Raw genomic sequence first — 26,584 nt, 5'->3', positions numbered from 1 at the left:
GAATGTCTACGGAAACCTGGCAATGAACAAAAGCATGGCGAGTCGTTGGGCGAGGCGTCCGACATCGTCGCAATAAGATCGTGTAAACCTGTGATGTCCCGCATGCTAGCCGGCGCATACATCCTGCCTCGGGAATGAATGTGTGTGATGTCCTTAGGTTAGTTAGGTTAAAGTAGTTCTCAGTCTAGGGGACTGATGACCTCAGATGTTAAGTCCCATAGTGCTCAGAGCCATTTGAACCATTTGATCAGTGTTGGTTTGCTCTCGATTCTTATGAGAACATCCCTATCACTGACCTTCTCACTTTTTGCGCTACCTTTCTATTCATAAAGAATCCTATAAGCATCTGACCAGAAATCTTTGTGACTTCCCATTTCACTTCATTGACACCCACTATATCTAGATTGAGCCTCTGCATTTACATTTTCAGATTTTCAAGCTTCCCTCATGTTCAAAGTTCTGAAATTCCACGTCTCGGCTCGTAGAACGTTATCCTATTGCTGGTTATTCAATCTTTTTCTCGTAGTCACCCCCCCCCCCCCTTGGGAGACCCCTCCTGTAGATTAGAGCTATTCCTGAATCTTTTGCCAATTCAGAGATCATCATGAGACTTTTTCAGTTATAGGCCATATGTCCTGTATATACGCATTATGTGTCTTTAGTGCAGTGGTTTCCATTGCCTTTGGTATCCTTATGCCTTTGATCATTGCTGATACTTCCGCCTTTAGGGGCAGTTTTCCACACCAAGGGCAATAGAGTGCCCTGAACCTCTACCCTGAACCATACAGGACCATAAGTTACTCATTCAGAGATGATTGGAAGCTGTTTTGAATGGCAGATATTTTCATACGCCATATTAGACACAGTAATGTGTTGAGTATGGCTTTTCCAATTTTTTGCCCACTCCCCTGTATATTGATTACAAAACCTTCGCCGACCGCGGTGGCCGAGAGGTTCTAGGCGCTTCAGTCCGGAACCGCGCGACTGCAACGGTCGCAGTTTCGAATCCGTCCTCGGGCATGGATGTGTGTGGTATCCTTAGGTTAGTTAGGTTTAAGTGGTTCTAAGTTCAAGGGGACTGATGACCTCACATGTTAAGTCCCATAGTGCTCAGAGCCATTTGAACAAAACCCTCGTGCGACCCATCCTAGACTTATGGTCAAGTGTGTATACGACGCATAACAGATAGGGCTAGCGGGAGAGGGGGAGGGGAGGGGGGACTGTACGTATACAAAGGCAGCGCGAAAGATCACAGGTTTGTTGCGCCCATGGGAGAGCGTCACTTACATGCTGAAGACCCTGCACCGACAGATGCTTGAAGACAGTCGCCAGTTATCCCACGAAAGCCTACTTACAAAGTTCCAAGAAACCTTAGTGAATGAGGAATCCAGGAATACATTACAACATGTCTACGTAACACCCCTACAGGGGTTGCGAGACAAGACTTCGCTACACTGTGGTGACAAAAATCGTAGTATACCTTCTAATATCGCGTCGGACATTCTTTTGCACGGCGTAGTGGAAGAACTCCACGTGGCCTAGGCTCAACAGTTCGTTGGGAGTTCCCTGCAGAAATATTGAGCAATGCTGCCTCTAAAGCCGTCCATAATTGCGAAAGTGTTTGCGGTGAAGAATTCTGTGCACGAATTTACCTCTCAATTATGGTCGATAAATCTTCGATGGCATTCATCTCGTGCGATCAGGGTGGTGTAATCATTTGCTCGAACTGTCTAGAATGTTCTTCAAACCAAACCCGAAGAATAGTGGCCCGCTGATATGACACATTGTCATCCACAAAAATTCCATCGTTGTTTTGGAACACGAAGTCCGTGAATGTTTGCAAATGGTCTCCAGCTAGCCGAACGTAACCATTTACAGTCAATGATCGGTTGAAATGGACAAGAGGACCTAGTCCATTCCGTGTAAAGAGAGCCCACACCATTATCGAGCCTTGTTGACAACTTGGGTCCATGACTTCGTGGGGGTCTGCGTCACACACAAACCCTACCATTACCTCTCACCAACGGAAATCGCAGCTCATGTGACCGGGCCACAGTTTTTCAGCCGTCTAGGGTCCCACCGACATGGTCACGAGCCCAGGCGAGGCGCTGCAAGTGATGTGCTTCTAGCAAAGGTTGAATGTATTGTTGTATAACCGGGGACCTAGAAACGACGGAGAGGCTCCGTCCCCGCCGCAGCCGCAGTGGTCCACAACCCCACCACGACTACTGCAGTCCACTTCACCCCTCCGCCGCCCCACACCGAACCCAGGGTTATTGTGCGGTTCGGCACCCGGTGGACTCCCCAGGGAACGTCTCACACCCGACGAGGGTAACCCCTATGTTTGCGTGGTAGAGGAATGGAAGTGTACGCGTACAGGGAGAACTTGTTTGCGCAGCATTCGCCGACATTAGTGTAACTGAGGCGGAATAAGGGGAACCAGCCCGCATTCGCCGAGGAAGATGGAAAACCGCCTAAAAACCATCCACAGACTGGCCGGTTCACCGGACCTCGACAGAAATCCTCCGGGCGGATTCGTGCCGGGGACCAGGCGCTCCTTCCCGCCCGGAAAGCTGTGCGTTAGACCGCACGGCCAACCGGGCAGGCTTTCAGCAAAGGTACTTACGTAGGTCGTCTGCTGTCATAGAACATTAACGCCAAATTCGCCACCCTGTCCTAACGGATACGTTCGTCGTACATCCCACATTGATTTCTCCGGTTATTTCACGCAGTGTTTCTTGTTTGTTAGGACTGACAACTCGACGCAAACGCCGCTGCTCTCGGTCGTTAAGTGAAGCCCATCGGAAATTACGTTGTCCGCGGTGAGGGATAATGTCTGAAATGTAGTATTCTGGGCCCACTCTTAACATTGTGGATCTCGGAATATTGAATCCCCTAACGATTTCCGAAATGGAATGTCCCATGCGTCTAGCTCCAACTCCATTCCGCGTTAACAGCCTGTTAATTCCCATCGTGCGGCTATCATCACGTGTAAACAGTTTAACATGAATCACCTGAGTACAAATGACAGCTCCTAAAATGCACTGCCCTTTTATACGTTGTGTGCGCAATATTTCCACCATCTGTATATGCGATGTTGCGAAATAAATTTAAAAAAAATTAAATTTATTGATTTTTTGAAAAGAAATAAAATATGGATATGGAACTTTAACTATAGAATTTTTGGAAGGCTTTTTACGGGCTGTATTGACCGGCTTGTATGCGGACAAATTCAGTGCTGCGTGAAATTTGCCTGTAATATAATTTACAATTCCGATTAATAATATTTTTGAATTCCTAGTCATTGTTGATTTATTCAGAGTTCTCACCTTAAACGTAGAATTAGTCCTTCTGCCACAATATTAATTCATTAGTCGCCATCGATGTTCTTCTCTTTGTTGACCGTGCGTATCTTCCTAAGTCGGCATCGGTTTACTTCACGAAGACGGTGGAAACAAAGGAATACAATGCTACGTCGTTTTAAATAATTCTTGTAAAACTTAGATACTTATCACTATTTTTTATTCACAAGACAGTAAGACTTGCTATGCTCGTGGCACAAATCATAAATACTAACAAGATAGCTGCCCTAAAGCATCATCATCATCATCATTTAAGACTGATTATGCCTTTCAGCATTCAGTCTGGAGCATAGCCCCCCTTATACAGTTCCTCCATGATCCCCTATTCAGCGCTAACATTGGTGCCTCTTCTGATGTTAAACCTATTACTTCAAAATCATTCTTAACCGAATCCAGGTACCTTCTCCTCGGTCTGCCCCGACTCCTCCTACCCTCTACTGCTGAATCCATGAGTCTCTTGGGTAACCTTGCTTCTCCCATGCGTGTAACATGACCCCACCATCTAAGCCTGTTCGCCCTGACTGCTACGTCTATAGAGTTCATTCCCAGTTTTTCTTTGATTTCCTCATTGTGGACACCCTCCTGCCATTGTTCCCATCTACTAGTAACTGAAATCATCCTAGCTACTTTCATGTCCGTAACCTCAACCTTGTTGATAAGATAACCTGAATCCACCCAGCTTTCGCTCCCATACAACAAAGTTGGTCGAAAGATTGAACGGTGCACAGATAACTTAGTCTTGGTACTGACTTCCTTCATGCAGAAGAGAGTAGATCGTAGCTGAGCGCTCACTGCATTAGCTTTGCTACACCTCGCTTCCAGTTCTTTCACTATGTTGCCATCCTGTGAGAATATGCATCCTAAGTACTTGAAACTGTCCACCTGTTGTAACTTTGTTCCTCCTTGGCACTCAATCCGTTTATATTTCTTTCCCACTGACATTACTTTCGTTTTGGAGATGCTAATCTTCATACCATAGTCCTTACATTTCTGATCTAGCTCTGAAATATTACTTTGCAAACTTTCAATCGAATCTGCCATCACAACTAAGTCATACGCATGTGCAAGACTGCTTATTTTGTGTTCACATATCTTAATCTCACCCAGCCAGTCTATTGTTTTCAACATATGATCCATAAATAATATGAACAACAGTGGAGACAGGTTGCAGCCTTGTCTTAACCCTGAACCTACTCTGAACCATGAACTCAATTTACCGTCAACTCTAACTGCTGCCTGACTATCCATGTAAAGACCTTTAATTGCTTGCAAAAGTTTGCCTCCTACTCCATAATCTTGTAGAACAGACAATAACTTCCTCCTAGGAACCCGGTCATATGCCTTTTCTAGATCTATAAAGCATAGATACAATTCCCTGTTCCACTCATAACACTTCTCCATTATTTGCCGTAAGCTAAAGATCTGGTCCTGACAACCTCTAAGAGGCCTAAACCCACACAGATTTTCATCCAATTGGTCCTCAACTACTACTCGCACTTTCCTTTCAACAATACCTGCGAAGATTTTACCCACAACGCTGATTAAAGAGATACCTCTGTAGTTGTTACAATCTTTTCTGTTTCCATGTTTAAAGATTGGTGTGATTACTGCTTTTGTCCAGTCTGATGGAACCTGTCCCAACTCCCAGGCCTTTTCAATTATCCTGTGTAGCCATTTAAGACCTGACATTCCACTGTATTTGATGAGTTCCGACTTAATTTCATCCACCCCAGCCGCTTTATTGCACTACGTCCATCCCCTACAAGGTAACAGTCGAGAGTGTATCTTAACTCCATCCTGGAGTATGAAACAAAAGAGAATCCAATATGAACGTTACAGAGATTATGTTCTACATTCCTCTCGATTTAAGCTTTGGCCCAGACTTTGAAGTATTGTATCTCTCTGCGTCGTAATGTGTCATTACAGCGCATATCGCAATCCCATGATTTTTGTCACCTCAGTGTAATTACATCGTGTATAGCGGTATTTAAGTAATAATTCTTCACGCACTCCATACACGAATGGAACAGGTAGAAACTTACCCTAATACATGGAACAATGTGCCGTACATCCTGTCATGTGTCTCACAGTTTCAGAGTATAAATGTGGATTATTGACGAGGTTTGTCAGTATTTTGGAAAAAAAAAAGTTCCATCGCAGCATGCACCCTTGACTCTGTGTAAGTAGGATGCTTAGGTCTTGCACAGAGCCTGCACTAGCAACTTGACCTAGGACCCATGAATCGATATGGTGATTTCAGGGTTGCCACCAACCTAAGCCGACTCTTAAGACAAAGAGAATCAACTGAGCTGGAAATTGTTTATAAAAAAAGGATCTACAATTGTTTTCCCTCTTTTTCCTTGATCATTTAATTAAGTTGTTCTGGTGATTTTCACCATCTCGTTTATTACAGCCCTCATGCAATGACTCGTCAAAATATATAAAAATGAACAGAGCATTCATATTGATTTTACAATTGCAACCGGGTATTAACCTAACGATCGTTAAATAATACGCAGGATTGATGGTGTACAGGTTATCACTGGTTTATTCAATTAACTGTGCTCAGTAATGGAGGGAATCAATTACGTTATAAGATAAAAACGGTTTATAACGTTCTGCGTGGTGTCTGTTTGTCCTAAGTCGTGTCTCCCTACCACTTTCGCGCAACGACGCTCTGAGCGTGGTTTTTAGGGAATTGACTAGTTTGAACCTGGGACCTGTTGCTGGTAAGGAGACGCCAGACCACACATGACATGTAGAGTTCAGAAGAGTTCAGTGACACTAGCGATGATATAATCAAATACTTAATGATCTCAGCATCAACTCCACTGCACTCCCTGTAAAAGAATCTTAATACTAACTAAATTTAGTGGAAGGGGTTCAAGGCTTTCCTATTTTTAGTTAGCTGGTAAAATAACGTCGAAAAAGCAGTTAAGTTTACCTTTGGAATTTTTATTCTACTCCCAAAACATTATTTATAAATTGCACTATTGATAAAAGGAAATATTTTAATACAGGATGATAAAAACCAACTGCGTTCAACAAAAATGTGAAGGAATATTCCCTGAATGGGTTTCCAAGTTCTACAATGAATCGAAGGATGACCTATGCCATATCACATCTATAATTTAAGTTTAAGTTAAGTTTCATAAAAGAGAAAACTATCAAAATGGTCTACAGTGACCCTCAATTGTCTTTAATTACTTGTTTAACTTGTCGTAAATTACAGTGGCTGATGATGTGGCTTCTCAATAATTATGTAACAGAAAAATCATCGCATTTCAGATTTTAACTTTAGTAGCAAATGTGAACACCATGAGCTTTAATTGACGATCGACACTAGTATTACGTAAAAAGGGGATGTAACAGATGAAGCTTCTGCAGTTCTGAGTGAAGCCTTATGACTCTTATGCGTCATCACATGCATTCTTTACCTTGTCGTTGGTTAGGCAGCGTCAGGGGACGGCGGGCGGCGCAGCTCCACACACCTCGCCGTGTTGGAAGCAACTCTTTCTAACTTCTCCTTACTACAATTTACTGAAGTTGGTTTAAGAAAAGCTATCTGGCTGTGTTTTCAACTGACCAGTCAGGGTCTCAATGTTAACCTTAAGCTCTGCCTACAAAAATTCTGTCTATCCAATGAGAAACGTTATACTTTCCGTGGTGGGGCAATGTTTTTATCGTTTGCAACGTAACAGAGACGCGTATAGTCTCACGCTAAAACTTGCAGCTGGTGTGGCCCTTTTAGTGTTATTGTAAGATCTATACTGTTCTTCTGGAGGGCTCTATCTTTTAACATGGGCTGGGGGTGGTCTTGGCGGTCGGCTGGAGACGTGGGTGTCCGTCCCTTATCGTAGGCCTTCTAGCTTAACACGGTTCTGCTTTCGGCTTCTGTTCTCGTTCCTCCCCTCGGAACTGCGCCTGTTTCGAGGTGGAAAGGTATGGCATGCATTTAGGCGTTCTTGTGTTAGTCTGTGGTATTCCATTTGCTCACTCGTCGATCGTATTACTTTGGTTAATTTAATGTCACTATTTATTCGAAGCTATGTGACATACTGCCGGATTTGATATCATGTCAGGGTTTTCATGGAAGGTGTTGGATTTGCCTGACACACAGGTTGCCTGATCTTGGAACACAATAACCTGCTTCTCTTTAATCAGAAGATCGTAACACTTGTAAAATTCAACGGAAGTAATAAGGAAATGGCCACACACTCAGTCACTCAGTTCAGTCTCAGAAGATGAACTCAAGCAAGCAACCACCACCAGCACTAGCATGCAAAGGAGGAAAAGTGTGCAGAGAGAGTGCATTTCCACCACAAAATATCAGGCATATAAATCTAATCGATAGGGAATGATCTCGTCAGGCGGAAGGCCTCCACCTATTCCACACCCACGTGGTTCTCACACAATAGATTTGTTCCGCCAGATTTCCGCACTTGCATGAAAACTCCGAGAATTCACAAATAATACCATAAACGTAATTACTAAAGTCGCACCGAAAGAATTTATTATACATGAAAGGTTGAGCAGGTAGCTCTTCAAATAACGACAACCATTACAATTCGAATAAAGGGCACGACGATCAGTTTAAACATCAAAGGCGTAAAGAAACTGGAAAACGCATATACGCATGAAGAAATAGTCACCCTTACTTTTCACACGAAGCATGGGCAAGTTATCCTGACTTAAGCACCCTGGAAAGTTCTGTGGTGTTTGAATTGCACAACGTTGTTCTACTGGAACAAAGCCAAGTCTGATCAGTGCAAAAATTGCGCATAATCGTCAGCTGTTACTGCTACCTCATAGCACAAAGGCACAGGGAGAGCCATAGCGTTTCAGATGAAGCGAACTTAAATATTTCAGGCTATTTACAACGGAAGTTCCTAGCAGAGCAATATAGGACTTCGTCTGTACTCACCAGTAACCAGCAGCAGTATGCCTTCCTCTGAACAAAGGTTACACCGGCTACCAGGTGAAAACGGAAACCAGAGAGATCTTCCGTCACCAACCTGACAAACCAACAACAACACCTCCAGGAAGAATAGACCTCTCTGCCCAGGTACAAGGATCTTGAGTTGGTCATCCTGCTCTACCCTCCAAGCAGCGAGCACCCAGCCCTCGTTCTAGCAAACGACGACCAACTCAACTTCCACGACAAATTGATAGAAAAGACATTCAAATGCTCATTTGTTGACATTCACAGACACAAGACGGTCCAGGGAAAGGAATAGGCATATATGTGGAAACGTGGAATATAAAAATGAGATGATATAATCAAACACTGATGACCTTTTGCAAAATACTTGATTTTGTGGCAAGAAAAAACATTTTTTTTGCCGTCAGTCCACCTACCCAAGCCTTCTAGGGCGGTTCATATGCTCAACCACAGTTACACGGTGGGCCACATAATTCATAATTGGTTTAGTTAGTGGGAAGTTCTTATGGAACGGCTCTGTCGAGACGTTTCAACTGTACTTCTCATTTTGGCCTCCCGTGTAATAAAACCACGAAGTTTATAAAATAATCTCTGTAGTAGATTCATTTTTGCTCAGTTACCGATCTGACGGGTTTCGTGAAAGGTCTAGCCGGCGCCATGGGCTCGGTTTATGCAAGCTGCTGCGCTAGTTGGCCTGTAGGCGGTGAAAGCTCGTGTCTCTGCTCACTATTAGAGAACGGCATTGCTGCATAGCCCTGCTGCGAACTTCCAGGAGATTGATGCCTCTGCAGTTGCCCATTTAGTGCAATAAACTGCACACATAAAAATGCATATGTCTCATTACACGGAATTACCGATCGCGGCCCACATTCCCCAGTTTATCCTTCTCTTGCCAACCTGATTTTGTATTACAATTCAGTTTTCCCTGGAAATGACCAGATAGCAGCGAAACTATTTCTCGCCTGCCGTGAACGCTCTGTTAAGGCTACCGCTTTCTACTGAATGCCTGCGCGTTCCCTGACGTAATAGAAGCGTAAGCCTTGCAATAAGATGTTCTGCAGGTAAGGCGGTCGCACGTCTCAACATGGACTGAAGGCAAGTGCACGTAATATGTGATCAGATTTTACAAGGTGATCTCACCGACTTGGCTTGCTAAGCTTACTAAGAAAAAAGCACTCACGTACCAGCATTTGTGGTCTTGTGCTAGATTTAACCCAACTACCTCCGTATCCGGGGTTACAGAATACGGCTGCTCTGTACGAGTTGTAGTGAACTTAGCCAGTTCCAAACCTGGGCATGAAAGTAATTTTCACCGTTCTGCTTTCGCGCGGAAAATGTGTCGATAAATGTGTACGGTTTCTCGGCGGTAAATTCTGGATTAATACTTTGGATACATTCCAAACTTGTTAACAGAATGTGATTTTCACTCTGCAGCGGAGTGTGCGCTGATACGAAACTTCATGGCAGATTAAAACTGTGTGCCGCACCGAGACTCGAACTCGAGAACTTGCTAGTTCTGCAGGGTTCGCAGGAGAGCTTCTGTAAAGTTTGGAAGGTAGGAGACGAGGTACTGGCAGAAGTGAGACTGTGAGGACGGGGCGTGAGTCGTGCTTGGTTGGGTAACTCAGATAGTAGAGCACTTGCCCGCGAAAGGCAAAGGTCCCGAGGTCGAGTCTCGGTGCGGCACACAGTTTTAATCTGCCAGGAAGTTTGTTGTTAACATGTTATGAAAGGTGGAAGTGTGTAATGTTGATAGTGATCCGTCAGTCAAATGGAGCACTGATCTCGGCGAATCCCTTGACGCATCTTGAGTAGCTTGAACTGTTGCCTTTCATTCCGCACTCACCCGAGACGCATACACAAATCACAGAGCCATTAACATATCAAGACATTCATTGGCAAGGTTGTCGCCATTATGGAGGTGATTCCTTATACCGGAAGTCTTTGGCAGCAATAGTTCAGCATTTTCTTAAAACCTGAGCAATGTGGTTTCGAACCCGTTGTTGCGTTAGAGCAGAAATTAAATGCAACAGGGTGTTTTACGCCGTCTCCGGTGTTGAGCTGGAAACAATGCTGTCATAAAGGGGCCTCAGTAATTTGAAAAGAAACCGAAAAATCGTTGCGCCATTTAATGCTTCAGTCTTTGTTATCAGTAGCATCTGTTTGCAGAGATGTGTATTAATTCAAATTGAAACCTCACAAAGTCACGATAGGGCATCGAGTGCTGAATTCAGTTACAATTGCTCGAAGTCAGTACAACAAGTAACTACTGGAGTGTGTGCATGATGGACAGGTTGATACTGAAATGCTATTCTTTCCTGGCAATATTTATCGGGTTATGTGTTCTGTGAATAATCAACGTTACAGTTTTGGGAATCGTGTTGCTAAAGCACTTGAATACGTACGGGACTTACATGGCCCGTGTTGGAAATATTAATGCTAACGGTCAAATAATTTATCGTTAGGTAAGACAAAGAGTATCACATTCATTGGCTCGTTATGGCTGTGCGCACCCATGTCACAACATTTCAGCTTTTTCCATTACTTGTACCTTTTCGTATTGTAATTGAAATGAATGTATATGAAGCTTTTTTTGACGGTTCTTATCTTCCAGTTTCCTACAAGTCCAATCTTTTTCCTGAAGGCCCTTTTAATTCATGTCATCCAGCGTCTAAACTCTCGGTGGTCTTCCACGTTTTCTTCGCTACATTTACAGATTCTTTTTGGCCACAGGTTATCATCCATTCATTGGAGGTACCCACACCAACTTAACATTTTGCTATCTCTGGTATCGAGAATAGTGTCTTATTCTCATATAATTTCTCGGATTCTGTCGTTTCTGATGTGTTATAGTCTGAAGAAGCCACAATTTCTTCGCCAAAAATCCATCTCAAGCGACACCAGATTATTTTTCTCCCACATTTCAGCGCCATATGTGCAGATACTGTCTGTGACTAACTTGTACAGCAAGAATTTTTTTCTCTTTGTAATTTTGTCTCTGTTCTCTTCGTAATTTTACCACACAATAACAAGCAGTTAAGCCGGCCAATTAATCTTGTGTTCTTTTTCCATTTGCTGTAAACGTGAGACCCAAGAACGAGGGTTGGCACTTCAATAGTGGCAACTATTTATTTACAGCTCGTACAAAATAGATGCGTGTTTCAAAGTTTTATTGACCTTCAAAGTAGTCACCAGCATTGTGTATAACCCGTTGCCAGCGATGTGGAAGTCGTAGGATACTCTCAGCAGTGCCAGTTGTGTTGACAGTTCGACAGTTCGTGCGGCGCGGTCTATTGCCCGACGAATTTGTAACAGTTCTGAAGCGAATGCCGTGAAGTGTTTCCTTCAGTTTAGAAATCGAACTCACGAGGGCTTAAGTCAGGGGAGAGCAGTAGGTGGTATAGCACTTAGCAGCTCCGTCAGTCAAACAAATCAGTAACAGCTTGCACTGTACGTGCTTGAGCATTGTCCTGCCAAATGATGGTCAGGTTGTGATATTCGCTATTTTTGGCTTCATTAAAACAGCAAATAGTTAATACTTTCAACCAGAAGGCAAATATTTGTTTATAAAGAATGATTAATGTAAAATAAGGCGTCGCATAGCGATGGTGGAATTTCCTAAATAATGTAATTATTAGTCTTTGGGCGGCAACATAAACAGAAGAATACGGATAGATATGCGATCCCTCACTATTTTGTTCGCTGGAGAACAAATGAAGCCTTGAGCGTAAAAGACTTGTACTCTTTTTCTTAAGTAAGACGGACGCAGATTTGTGGCGGTCTGATCTAGTTTTTTACTAAATAAATAAAAACGTGTTCCGTCTAAGTTTCAGTGGAGTGTGAAAAGAAGAACTGTTATAACTTATCGTGACGACGCACAAGCGACTCAAGAGGACAATGGCTATCTATATAAAAGAGCGCTCAATGGACATGAAACGGACATAAAAATCTACCGTCATTGTAGTACTAAGCGTAAGATACGATATATGTTTTAGTTATAATAAATATTTGTTCTGGAAATATTGGATCAGTTAGCAGTGCTCATTCCTATCATCTCCTCAGTATTATTTTCATTTTAATTATGCATTTTGCTAAGATTACAGACACCAAGATCAGCAGTCCAATGTGCGTGTTACATTGATAAAAAGAAAACTGTTTTATCGTCTTCTTGCATCAGCTTTAATATTGAATTTCCCTTTTGTGTGATGTTACAGTTGTTTTTACGCCCTTAAGAACTTTCTGGTCCCTTAGGAAATTGTTCTGTCATAATAACTTCACCACCGGGTATGATCGTATCTACGATCATGAAGTAATTAGAAAGACAATAATGCAATTTCTTAATCAATAGCACGCTAGCTGTGACTGCTTCAAGCCACGAGAAACTGCAAGTAAAGACTATTCACATTTCATAATGCAATATTTTATGACAATGGTCAATCCATGATTCTTACGCCGATTGTGATTGATAAAACAGTAAGCGAAATCTCAATTCCAACTTTTCCATTGAATAACAACATCACTTTTATTTTGTTACATCACAAGATCCTGCAGAAAGTGTCATCACTTCTGTCTCTATGCTGTTGATTTTTGGAACACAACCAACTACCAGCTTAGAGACAGAAGTGATGACACTTTCTGCAGGACCTGACCATCATTTGGCAAGACAATGCTCAAGCACGTACAGTGCAAGATGTTACTGATTTGTTCGACTGATGGGGCTGCTAACTGCTATACCACCTACTGCACTCCCCTGACTTAAGCCCTCGTGAGTTAGATTTCTAAACTGAAGGAAACACTTCACGGCATTCGCTTCAGAACTGTTACAAATTCGTCGGGCAATAGACCGCGCCGCACGAACTGTCGAACTATCAACACAACTGGCACTGCTGAGAGTATCCTACGACTTCCACATCGCTGGCAACGGGTTATACACAATGCTGGTGACTACTTTGAAGGCCAGTAAAACTTTGAAACACGCATCTATTTTGTACGAGATGTAAATAAATAGTTGCCAGTATTGAAGTTCCCACCCTCGTATCTGGATGTACAGACATTTTCAATTTTGCAGAAACCAACAACCAAATCTTGTCATCTTCACCCACTACCATGTATTCTGCTACATTCATATACTCAAGAATTTCTTTCTGAAATCCGTGTACAGGGTGTCCCGAAATTTATTCCCAAGCTGTTCATCGTGTATTGCGTCTTGGCATTTTAAAACAAAAATGCTCTTTACCGAAATGTCGTATGACCCATGCATTGGGAGAAAACGTCAGATAAGGTATGCAATATGGTAACACCCTAGTATCACGGGCCAGATTTAAGCTCATCCCTCAACTTGAAAATGAACGTAAAAATTGTTATCATTACCACTGCTTCCTAGTTCGAACTCTCATCCAAAAATGGTTCAAATGGCTCTGAGCACTATGCATCTTAACATCTGAGGTCATCAGTCCCCTAGAACTTAGAACTACTTAAACCTAACTAACCTAAGGACATCACACACATCCATGCCCGAGGCAGGATTCGAACCTGCGACCGTAGCGGTCGCGCGGTTCCAGACTGAAGCGCCTAGAACCGCTCGGCCACTCCGGCCGGCGAACTCTCATCCCCCTCCCTCCCACACCCTAATACCTACTGAGCCATGCGGCTCAGCTTCTTCGTATTCCCGGGGTCTGTCTGTCTGTTCGCTTCTTAGACATTCTTGTTCTGGTTGAGACGCTGGACTCACGGCTGCAGCTCGATTTCAGCTGCGGTGGCCGCGAGAGGACGCGATGGGGAGTACGCCGGACGGAGTGATCGATGCAGGGCAGTGAGGCAGAGCGGCTCTGGCCGAACGGAGGTGGAAAGAGGAGGTAGGACGCGACCGCCAGAAAGGACAGGAGGAGGCCCCATCGGTTTTCAGAACGAGAGGGCCACAGGTGTTTGCTCTGCTTTGGTCGTTTTTCCACTACTTAGTGACCTCCTTTAATTTTTTTATTTGGTAGAATGGCTATAGTGCTGTGATTCCGGACACGAATTTTGGACCTGAAACTTCCTGGCAGATTAAAACTGTGTGCCGGACCGAGCCTCGAACTCGAGAACTTGCTAGTTCTGCAAGGTTCGCAGGAGAGCTTCTGTAAAGTTTGGAAGGTAGGAGACGAGGTACTGGCAGAAGTAAAGCTGTGAGTACCGGGCGTGAGTCGTGCTGCGGTAGCTCAGGTGGTAGAGCACTTTCCCGCGAAAGGCAAAGGTCCCGAGTTCGAGTCTCGGTCGGGCACACAGTTTTAATCTGCCAGGAAGTTTCATATCAGCGCACACTCCGCTGCAGAGTGAAAATCTCATTCTGGAATTTTGGACCTGGTTACAAAACTCTGACTGATGGTTTACACTACGTGATCAAAATTATCCGGACACCCCCAAAAAATGCGTTTTTCATATTAGATCCATTGTGCTGCCACCTACTGCCATGTACCCCATATCAGCGACCTCAGTAGTCATTAGACGTCGTGAGCGAGCAGGATAGAGCGCTCCGTGGAACTCACAGACTTAGAACGTGGAGATTGTGTCACTTGTGTCATACGTCTGTACGCGAGATTTTCATACTCCTAGGTACACTGTTTCCGATGTGATAGTGACGTGGAAACGTGAAGGGATACGTACAGCACAAAATTGTACAGGCTGACCTCGTCGACTTACAGAGACCGGCGACAGTTGAAGAGGGTCGTAACGTGTAATAGGCAGACATCTATCCAGACCGTCATACAGGAATTCCAAACTGCATCAGGATCCACTGCCAGTACTATGACAGTTAGGCGGGAGGTGAGAAAACTTGGATTTCATGGTCTAGCGGCTTCTCATAAGCCACACATCACGCCGGTAAATGCCAAACGACGTCTCGCTTGTTGTAAGAAGCGTAAACAATGGACGACTGAACAGTGGAAAAACGTTACGTGGAACGACGAATTACGGTACACAATGTGGCGATCCATTGGCAGGGGTATGGCGAATGCCCTTGAAAGTCATCTGCCAGCGTGTGTAGTGCCAACAGTAAAATTCGGAGGCGGTGGTGTTATGGTGTGGTCGTGTTTTTCATGAAGGGTGCTTGCGCCCCTTGTTGTTTTGCGTGGCACTAACACAGCGCAGGCCTACATTGATGTTTTAAGTACCTTCTTGCTTTCCACTGTTGAAGAGCAATTTGGGGATGGCGACTGCATCTTTCAACACGATCGAGTACCTGTTGATAATGCACGGCCTGTGGCGGAGTGGTTACACGACAGTAACATCCCTGTAATGGACTGGCCTGCACAGAGTCCTGTCCTGAATCTTATAGAACACCTGTGGGATGTTTTGGAACGCCGACTTCGTGCCAGGCCTCACCGACTGACATTGATGCCTCTCCTCAGTGCAGCACTCCGTGAAGAATGGGCTCCCATTTCCCAAGAAACCTTCCAGCACCTGACTGAACGTATGCCTGCGGGAGTGGAAGTTGTCATCAAGGCTAACGGTGGTCCAACAACATACTGAATTCCAACATTACCGATGGAGGGCGCCACGAACTTGTACGTAATTTTCAGCCAGGTGTCCGGATACTTTTGATCACATGTGTAGCTGTTTGCTTATGTGTATTCCCGAAAGAATTCTCCTGATGAGTTGTCTCATATTTATTCAATTAATCTGAAGGCCCCCCTCCCCCCCCCCCTCTAGTCTAGTCTAGTTTAGCCATCTTGATATCTTCGGGGTAACGGGCGTCTATCATTAAACCCCACCTTTTGTTGAATTGTGCTAGCTGCTGTCCTCGTAAGTTGGGCGGCTGTTTGTGTCTGTCGGCCATCTCTTGAGTTGTTCTGGGTCTCTGTAACGTCTCTCTTGTGTTTTGGTTCGATATGGCTGCATGGGAATGTAGGGGGGGGGGGGGGAATGGTTGCGGCACTTGATTTCTGCCCGTTGCCTTTTGAGCCCCTGGTAGCTCGGTGCTTCCGTGTTGACTGTGTTTTCACAAAGACCATGTGCTGTTTCGCATCGGACTTATATTGCCGTCCTGGGTGTGTTTATTAAAACTACTTCTCGACAAGTGGTATGGAACCGACCGGTTAACACACGCTTTACTGTGTTCTAGTTTTGACGGCGTGAGGGCCACGCCTTGCATAAGAAGACGCCGGTCTGGCGGGGTGGAAGGACACACGCACCTGCGACAACCGAGGGATGGCGGTTCTGCAAACGGCTCACCAAATCAAGGGTTACGTAAAGCATTTATACAGATTTGGAACTTTGGCTTGAAACCACAATTCGGGCGGTCTCTCCAATTTTTTTTCTTTCCTTTTGTTAAGTGGTAATCTTAAGAATTTTCTTGTTGTTTGTTTAAATGAAAGAAACTGCAAGATTTTATTAAGTATGGTGGAATCACTGAGACTTTAATATTTTAAAGCAATTATACATAACTGGAAGCGTGGCTTGAAAGTAAATTTTGCGGGGGTCTCTTTAATGCTTGTTTCTCTTAAATGCTTAATACCCTTTTTTATACAAAAAAATCTCCTTGTTTGTTTAACGGACAGAAAAATGTAAGATTTTGATAAATATTCTGGACTCATTGGGAGTCTAATATCTCAAAGGATTTGATACATATCTGCTAAGCAGAGATGAGGGCACCTTTTTGGGGAGTCTCCTAATTTTTTTTCCTCTTAAGTGGTTAAAACTGCCTTAAGAACTGGGCAATTGCAAACCTTTCTCAGGCGCTTGAGTAGGCCTGTAGTTTACGCTATGTGTTTTTTATTCAAATCTTTCAAACTTTATTATACTTCTTAAAACACCGGAACCGTTTTATTATTGAAAAAAATTGCGTTTTGTGTAAATAATGTGCGAATACTAAAGGGTGAAAGATGATTTCCTTGAACCTTGCCTAGCCGTTCGAAGCTCGCTTGGACTTGTTACCAAAACTGTTATTATGTTTTGATTAGCCATGTCACCTATATTTTTATTTTTTTAATTGAAAATGAAACTCCTCCAGCTGTATTTAATATTTCATATTTATTTGGCTACTGGTGTCGATGTTGCGTCAACGTCATCTTCACTTCGATGATAACAATTGTGTGTGTCTGAGTACCAGAAGTCTGCGGTGAGACCAATACGTGCTCCACATGGATGGCGGGCAGTTACTTTTTCACTTTGAGGCATCATCAGTGGGATCTGGAATGATACATTTTTGTTTTGGTATATGTTGTTTGTAGATTATAAAACAGTTCACATCCAGTTTTGTAATTTGCAAATAACACATTTTGAAACAAAACAAAAATGTAGCATTCTACATTCCACTGCTGAAGCCTTAAAGTGAAAAAGACGAAACCGTCTGGGAGAAATAACATACAGAGCAGCAAGAAAAGGCGGTTTTTATTTACAAAACAAATATGTCTGTGCTTGCTGCGGAAGATGGCCACGCAAACAAATTCGTTATTAATTTTTTATTTGATAAGCGTATATAATTTCGGTAACGAACTATTGGTATCATAATCTCAAAAACTTCCAACGTTTCTTATGAATGTTCATACGTATATCCCGTTTACAGTTACCTGCAGGGTAGCTTCATTCGCTGTGAAATGACTTTGTGTGAAAGAACGTAATCGATCTAGGATATGTTTTTATATTGTTTCCGTGGATGGGAGATAATGAAGCTCTTTAAGTGCTTCTTTGCCACAAAAGCATGTTTGATAATTTTTTTCTATCACGTCTGACGTAACTTCAGTCTACTGCTGTTTGTACAAGCAAATGACATTGTACTATTTGTCAGACTTATATGTCAATGTCCAGCGCTGTGATATCGACCTGTCCGGTTCACTTCGGCGCACGTATCTCACACAGACGATACTTCAATAATACGACGCCCCATATGAGCATCGATTTCGCGTCACGATGGATCGCATTTGTCTCGTTCAACTTCGTTAACTGTTTTATTTTTTCAAGCTTTTATTCCCAGCATATTTTTCAATTAGTAAAAGTACTACTATTTAAGGTTTAAAGATCGACGCATTGTGCCTTTAAACATGAAATATTTTCAGTGTTAACTGTCTCTCTTTCCCTCTTTCTGTGTGTGCGTATTCCAGACGCGTTTCAATGAGTACTGTGTTCCCTTGCTTGCCTGATTCAGCTTAACAGGCAAGCATGCGCATAAAATTTCGATTACACGACAAGTCAAACAAATTTAAAGTTTTCCGATTCAACCAAATGCCTAGAGATTATAAGTACTATCTAAATAAATTGGAACCATCACTTAGAAACTATTGTGGAGAGGGCGAACCAAATAGTGCGTTTTGTTAACAGAACACTTTGACGGTGCAACAAATCTACTAAAGACAATTCCTAAAATACTCTTGTCAGTCTTCTTTTGGAATACTGCTGCACAGTATGGGATTCTTACCGGATAAGATTGACGGAGAACACTTAGAAAGTGTATTATCACGAAGTAGAGGAAAGAGTGTCGCGGATATGATAAGTGAGTTATTCGTTGTTATTCTTGTTATTGTTGTTATTGTTATTGTACGTTGTTATAAGTGATTATTCGTTGCGGCGCCATCTTGTTACATAATTCCAGTCACCAACTTTCTCCTGTGAATGTGAAAATATTTTGTTTACACATCGTAATAAAATAAGTCAGGGCTGTCACTGGAACACTTAGGCTTTCGTTTTCCCATATGCTACTAGAGAGAGGAATAGTCGAGAAGTAGTGTGAAAGTTGTTTAGAGTACCCTCTGCTAAAAAATTGAGTGTTAATTGCACAGTAATCACGTAGATGTATAATTTACAGTTTATGGAGTTTTGATGAAGCGAACTAGGGCTGTAGTGCATTTCTGGGTTGACCAGTTATAGGTAAAGCAGAGCATACTCTAAGACCTTATTACTTCTCAGGCTAGACTGTCTAGGTTTCTGTATTCTTTACGTCAATACTCGGAGCACAGGCTTAGCTGTCTGCCATAACTTTTGTTAATACATCACAACATTACAGGAGATAACTTAATGAAGGGAATTTGCCCACAAGTCTTCTCTTCTGTGCAAGCTGCTTGTGTGAGAGGTGTGAAAGGAGAATTTTGCAATACATCGTGCGTCTTCTCTGTGCGGGGAGACTCATGGATTGTTACATAAATTGTATAAAGTAACATTTCGTGAATTGCTGTATAGTTAACGAACATCTGTGGCAGCCGTATTTTGCTCCTAACAGGCAGTACTACTGGTCTAGAATCAATCGACTCTCTTCGGTCGGACCTTCTTTTGGCACCCATAATGTCGTCGGAGAAGCCTCTTTTTCTTGAAAAGTCGCCTTAATTTTCCTATGGGAACATCTACCGTTCCTATAGATATGAATACTTCGATGTTTTTTTCATAAATAACTTTTTCTGCTACTAGATGTTCAAAAAATGTTGAAATGTATGTGAAATCTAATGGAAGTTAACTGCTAAGGTCATCAGTCTCTAAGCTTACACACTACTTAACCTAAATTATCCTAAGGACAAACACACACATCCATGCTCGAGGGAGGACTCGTACCTCCGTCGGGACCAGCCGCATTTTCTGCTACCAGTCACGGTTTTCTTTTATTTGTATTTTACAGGACGAATTTCGGGAAATATTCCCGTTTTCAAGTGCGTTTTTCTCCGCGTACTATAATATTATTATGTGATGTTTTCAATCTGTGAGGCTCTGCTTATTGTCTTTACTGCACTATACAAAAAAACTTTAAATTTCCATATGTTTATCGAACTTTATAAGTAATTAATGGAGAAATTTGGAAGGGCTTATAGTTACAGTTCTCTTATGGTCTATTTGTGCAGAGTCCCTCTCACAGAAGACCGGTGGCGGAGCGGTTCTAGGCGTTACAGTCTGGAACCGCGCGACCGCTACGGTCGCAGGTTCGAATCCTGCCTCGGGCATGGATGGTGTGATGTCCTTAGGTTAGTTAGGTTTAATAGTAAGTTCTAGAGGACTGATGACCTCAGTAGTTAAGTCCCATAGTGCTCAGAGGCATTTGAACCATTTTTGAACCCTCTCACACAAGCATACACCAAAACAGATCATAGTTGGAATTAAAAATGCAGCAGATGCTGCTAAATTAACTTCAAACGCAATAGCAGGAGTAGGTCACAAAGTAAGCAATCTTCTTGAGAAAGAAACAAAGAAAGATAAAATTAGAAAACTGGAAATTTGTGGTAAGGTCTTAAGGGACCAAACTGCTGAGGTCATCGGTCCCTAAGCTTACGCACTAATTAATCTAACTTAAACTAACATACGCTAAGGACAACACACACACCCCTGCCCGAGGGAGGACTCGAACCTCTGACGGGGTGAGCTGCGCGGACAAGCACCCAAGATCGCGCGGACCGTGACAAGGCGCCCTAGACCGAGCGGCTACCCAGTGCGGCTACTCCACTCGGCTAGAAAATTAGACCTAAATATACGAGGGTACGTCAATTATTACAGCAAAGTAGTTATAAAATTTTATTGTAATCAAATAGGAACCTTACAAGAACATCATTTTTCGACATAGTCTCCTTGCGTTTCAACGCACTTGGTCCATCGTCGTACAAGCTTCCTGAGGTCATCATAAAAGAAGATTCTCGGCTGAGCTGCGAACCAGGAATGCACCGATTCTTTCACTGCTTCGTCCGAGGCAAATCGACGGCCCCTTAATGGCTGTTTGAGTGGACGAAACAAGTGATAGTCAGAAAGGGCAAGCTCGGGACTAGATGGAGGATGATCCAGTACTTCTAGTTTGAGTTTCTGCAGCGTTTCAGCAGTTCGGGCAGCAGTATGCGGACGGCCATTGTCGTGCAACAACACAACACTTCTTAACAGCAATCCTCGGCGTTCGCTTCGAATTGCAGGCTTCAGCCTGGCAGTAAGCATCTCACTGTAACGTACACTGTTTATTGTTGTGCCCTATTCCCCATAATGTTCCAGTGCTGGACCTTGTGCGTCCCAAAAAACCGTAAGCATCAGTTCTCCTGCGGACGGTTGGGTCTTGAAGTTTTTCTTGCACGGCGAATTTGGATGTTTCCGTTCCATTCTCTGCCGTCTGCTCTCCGAGTCGTAACGATGGATCCATGTTTCGTCAACAGTAATGATCCTGTCTAAGAAGTTGTACCCTTCGTTACGATAGCGATCCATTTTTTTTTTTTTTTTTTTTTTTTTTTTTTTTTTTTTTTTTTTTGCAGATGTCCATGCGCGTTTGTTTATGCAGTTGTGTGAGTTGTTTTGGGCCCCATCTTCCACAAACTTTATGAAACCCCAATCTGTTGTGGATGTTTTCGTAGGCAGAACCGTGACTAATTTGCAGACGATGTGCCACTTCGTCAATAGTTAATCGTCTGCTTAGAGAATCATTTCATGTGAACGCTCAATGGTTTCTTCATTTGAGGCGGTAAACTGTCGTCAGGCTTCTTATCCGTGCGTAACACTTGTGCGACCATTTCGGAATTTTTCAATCCATTCGTACACACTTCGCTGTGGCGAAACACGGTTCCCGCACTGTAGCGAAAGTCTTCGATCAATTTCGGCCCCTGTTACGCCTTCCGACCACAAAAAACGGATCACTGGAGGTTGCTCTTCTTTGGTGCATATAGACACCGGAGCAGGCATGATTTACAGCACGGCAGCGATAATGAAACTAACCTAGCAGCTTGAAAATTGCAAAGGTATAACAACAAATAAACAAAGCATGCGTCATCAACGTAAAACGACAGTACTACCAAAATAAACAAAAATTTAACTAAATTCCGGATAATAATGGACTTACCCTCGTACAACAAACGATACAAAAACGCTAAAATGCATAAGAAATAGACTGAAAAGCAACCAACCAATAGTTACAAAATCAGACAAGAGCAGTACATTAGTTGTGATTAAAAGAAAAGTACATTAATGACCATTAAAATAGCTACACCAAGAAGAAATGCAGATGATAAACGGGTATTCATTGGACAAATATATTATACTAGAACTGACATGTGATCACATTTTCACGCAATTTGGGTTCATAGATCCTGAGAAACCAGTACCCAGAACAACCACCTATGGCCGTATTAACGACCTTGATACGCCTGGGCATTGAGTCAAACAGAGCTTGGATGGCGTGTACAGGTACAGCTGCCCATGCAGCTTCAACACGATACCACAGTTCATCAAGAGTAGTGACTGGCGTATTGTGACGAGCCAGTTGCTCGGCCACCATTGACCAGACGTATTCAATTGGTGAGAGATCTGGAGAATGTGCTGGCCAGGGCAGCAGTCGAACATTTTCTGTATCCGGAAAGGCCCGTACAGGACCTGCAACATTCGGTCATGCATTATCCTGCTGAAATGTAAGGTTTCGCAGGGACCGAATGAAGGGTAGAGCCACGTGTCGTAACACATCTGAAATGTAACGTCCATTGTTCAAAATGCCGTCAATGCGAACAAGAGGTGACCGAGACGTGTAACCAATGGCACCCCATACCATCACGCCAGGTGATTAGATTAGATTAGATTAATACTAGTTCCATGGATCATGAATACGATATTTCGTAATGATGTGGAAAGAGTCAAATTTTCCAATGCATGACATAATTAAATTAATTTAACAACATAATTAAGTTAATATAGCAACTTTTTTATTTTTTGTTTGTTTTTTATTTTTTTATTTTTTATTTTTTATATTTTTTTGTTTTTTTCTTTTTTCTTAATTTATATCTAAAAATTCCTCTATGGAGTAGGAGTTGTCATTCAGAAATTATTTTAATTTCTTCTTAAATACTTGTTGGTTATCTGTCAGACTTTTGATACTATTTGGTAAGTGACCAAAGACTTTAGTACCAGTATAATTCACCCCTTTCTGTGCCAAAGTTAGATTTAATCTTGAATAGTGAAGATCATCCTTTCCCCTTAGTATTGCAGTTATGCACACTGCTATTACTTATGAATTGGGTTTGGTTGTTAATAACAAATTTCATAAGAGAGTATATATACTGAGAAGCTACTGTGAATATCCCTAGACCCTTAAATAAATGTCTGCGGGATGATCTTGGGTGGAGTCCAGCTATTATTCTGATTACACGCTTTCGTGCAATAATTTATTCCTCAGTGATGAATTATCCCAAAATATGATGCCATATGCAAGCAATGAGTGAAAATAGGCGTAGTAAGCTAATTTACTAAGATGTTTATAACCAAAATTTGCAATGACCCTTATTGCATACATAGCTGAACTCAAACGTTTCAGCAGATCATCAATGTGTTTCTTCCAATTTAGTCCCTCATCAATGGCCACACCTAAAAATTTTGTATATTCTACCTTAGCTATCTGCTCCTGACTAAGGTCTATATTTATTAATGGTGTCATACCATTTACTGTACGGAACTGCATGTACTGTGTCTTATCAAAATTCAGTGAGAGTCCATTTACAAGGAACCACTTAGTAATTTTCTGAAAGACATTATTGACAATTTCATCAGTTAATTCTTGTTTGTCAGGTGTGATTACTATACTTGTATCATCAGCAAAGAGAACTAACTTTGCCTCTTCATGAATATAGAATAGGAAGTCATTAATATATATTAAGAACAACAAAGGACCCAAGACCGACCCTTGTGGAACCCCATTCTTGATAGTTCCCCAGTTTGAGGAATGTGCTGATCTTTGCATATTATGGGAACTGCTTATTTCAACTTTCTGCACTCTTCCAGTTAGGTATGAATTAAACCATTTGTGCACTGTCCCACTCATGCCACAATACTTGAGCTTGTCTAGCAGAATTTCATGATTTACACAATCAAAATCCTTTGAGAGATCACAAAAAACCCCAATGGGTGGTGTTCGGTTATTCAGATCATTCAAAATTTGATTGGTGGAAGCATATATGGCATTTTCTGTTGAAAAACCTTTCTGGAAACCAAACTGACATTTTGTTAGTACTTCATTTTTACAGATATGTGAAGCTACTCTTGAATACATTACTTTCTCAAAAATTTTGGATAAAGCTGTTAGAAGGGAGATTGGACGGTAATTGTTGACATCAGATCTATCCCCTTTTTTGTGCAAAGGTATAACAGTAGCATATTTCAGTCTATCAGGGAAAATGCCCTGTTCCAGAGAGCTATTACACAGGTGGCTGAGAATCTTACTTATCTGTTGAGAACAAGCTTTTAGTATTTTGCTGGAAATGCCATCAATTCCATGTGAGTTTTTGCTTTTAACCAAGTTTATTATTTTCCTAATTTCAGAGGGAGAAGTGGGTGAGATTTCAATTGTATCAAATTGCATAGGTATGGCCTCTTCCATTAACAGCCTAGCATCTTCTAATGAACACCTGGATCCTACAATATCCACAACATTTAGAAAATGATTATTAAAAATATTTTCAACTTCTGACTTTTTGTTCATAAAGTTTTCATTCAGTTTGATGGTAATACTGTCTTCCTGTGCTCTTAGTTGACCTGTTTCTCTTTTAATAATATTCCAAATTGTTTTAATTTTATTGTCAGAGTTGTGATTTCAGACATGATACACATACTTTTGGATTTTTTAATAATATTTCTTAATATAGCACAGTAGTTTTCATAATGTTTGATAGTTTCTGGGTCACTACTCTTTCTTGCTGTCAGATACATTTCCCTTTTCCGGTTACAAGATATTTTTATACCCTTAGTAAGCCATGGTTTGTTTCATGGTTTCTTACGAGTATATTTAACTATTTTCTTGGGGAAGCAGTTTTCAAATGCATTTACAAAAGTGTCATGAAATAAATTATATTTTAAATTGGCATCCGGTTCACGGTACACCTCATCCCAGTCTAACTGCTGTATGCTTTCCCTGAAATTTCCAATTGTTAAATCGTTGACTGAACGTACTACTTTGGAGGACTGTTTAGTAGTGCTGAATGGAGCTATGTCATATATTGTAACTAGCTGTGCACCATGATGAGAAAGATTATTCTCAACAGGCTGAGCATTTATCTGGTTAAACTTATCTTGGTCTATAAAGAAGTTATCTATCAGTGAGCTGCTATCCTTTACCACCCGAGTAGGAAAATCAATAACGGATGTCAAATTGAAAGAACCGAGTAATAGTTCAAGGTCATTTTTCCTATTACCTTCTTTCAGAGAATCTACATTGAAGTCCCCACAAATAATAATTTGCTTCTCCCTGTCTGACAGATAGCACAACAAGGAGTCCAAATTTTTCAGAAATAGATGAAAATTTCCCGATGGGGACCTATATACAGTTACAATTATAAATGTGCTTTTATTTAATTTAATCTCACAGGCACATGCTTCTATATGTTTCTCCACACAAAACTTTTTTGTTTCTATACTTTTTGCACAATGATAACTTTTGACTTATATGGCAACTCCTCCTTTCTCCATATTTTCTCTAATTACATGTGCAGAGAGCTTATATCCACTTACATTTACCTTATCCATACCAGTAACAATGTGATGCTCAGACAGGCATAGTGTATCTATTTCATCCTCAGCTTCTAAATCTTCTAAATCTTCTAAACAAACCAGAAGCTCGTCTATTTTATTCTTTAAAATCCCAATATTTTGATGAAACATACTTATATTATTTTTAATTATACTTTTATGAGAACCTTTCCTTATTCTAACATTTGCAGTACTCTCCTGTGTGAGTTTCTCATAGTGCTTAGACCTAGTTCCTATACCAGTGGTTACATGGTGTTCAGAGAGGCAGATTATGTCAACTGGGTTGGGTGACTTTAATTCATCAATGCAGTTACCTAGGACTGAGATACAAGTTGGTGATAAAATTACTGGTGATTGGTGAAAATTTATAATTGACAGCTGTGATTGGTGATCCAATGTGCTATAAATGTGCTGTTTAATTTCTTTCCTAAACTGAAAATTTCTTTCAATCCTGACCTCTCGTAGAACTTGACATCTTTCTGTCTTACCTATCCTAAAAAAGGTGCTGCTCCAACACCTGTAACCACTGGTATTTTACCATTCATGGCAGTGCCGCCCCCCCCCCCCTCCCTTAAATTTCCAGTCTGGCGATCACGAGTACACGCTTCCAATCTGCGTTCACCGCGATGTCGCCAAAGATGGATGCGACCATCATGATGCTGTAAACAGAAACTTCCAATGTGCGTTCACTGCGATGTCGCCAAACACGGATGCGACCATCATGATGCTGTAAACAGAACCTGGATTCATCCGAAAAAATGACATTTTCCCATTCGTGCACCCAGGTTCGTCGTTGAGTTCACCAACGCAGGCGCCCCTATCTGTGATGCAGCATCAAGTGTAACCGCAGCCGTGG

This window comes from Schistocerca cancellata, chromosome 2 (genome assembly GCF_023864275.1).
Source record: "Schistocerca cancellata isolate TAMUIC-IGC-003103 chromosome 2, iqSchCanc2.1, whole genome shotgun sequence".
Taxonomy (NCBI): domain Eukaryota; kingdom Metazoa; phylum Arthropoda; class Insecta; order Orthoptera; family Acrididae; genus Schistocerca; species Schistocerca cancellata.
Note: the sequence above shows the minus strand (reverse complement) of the source record.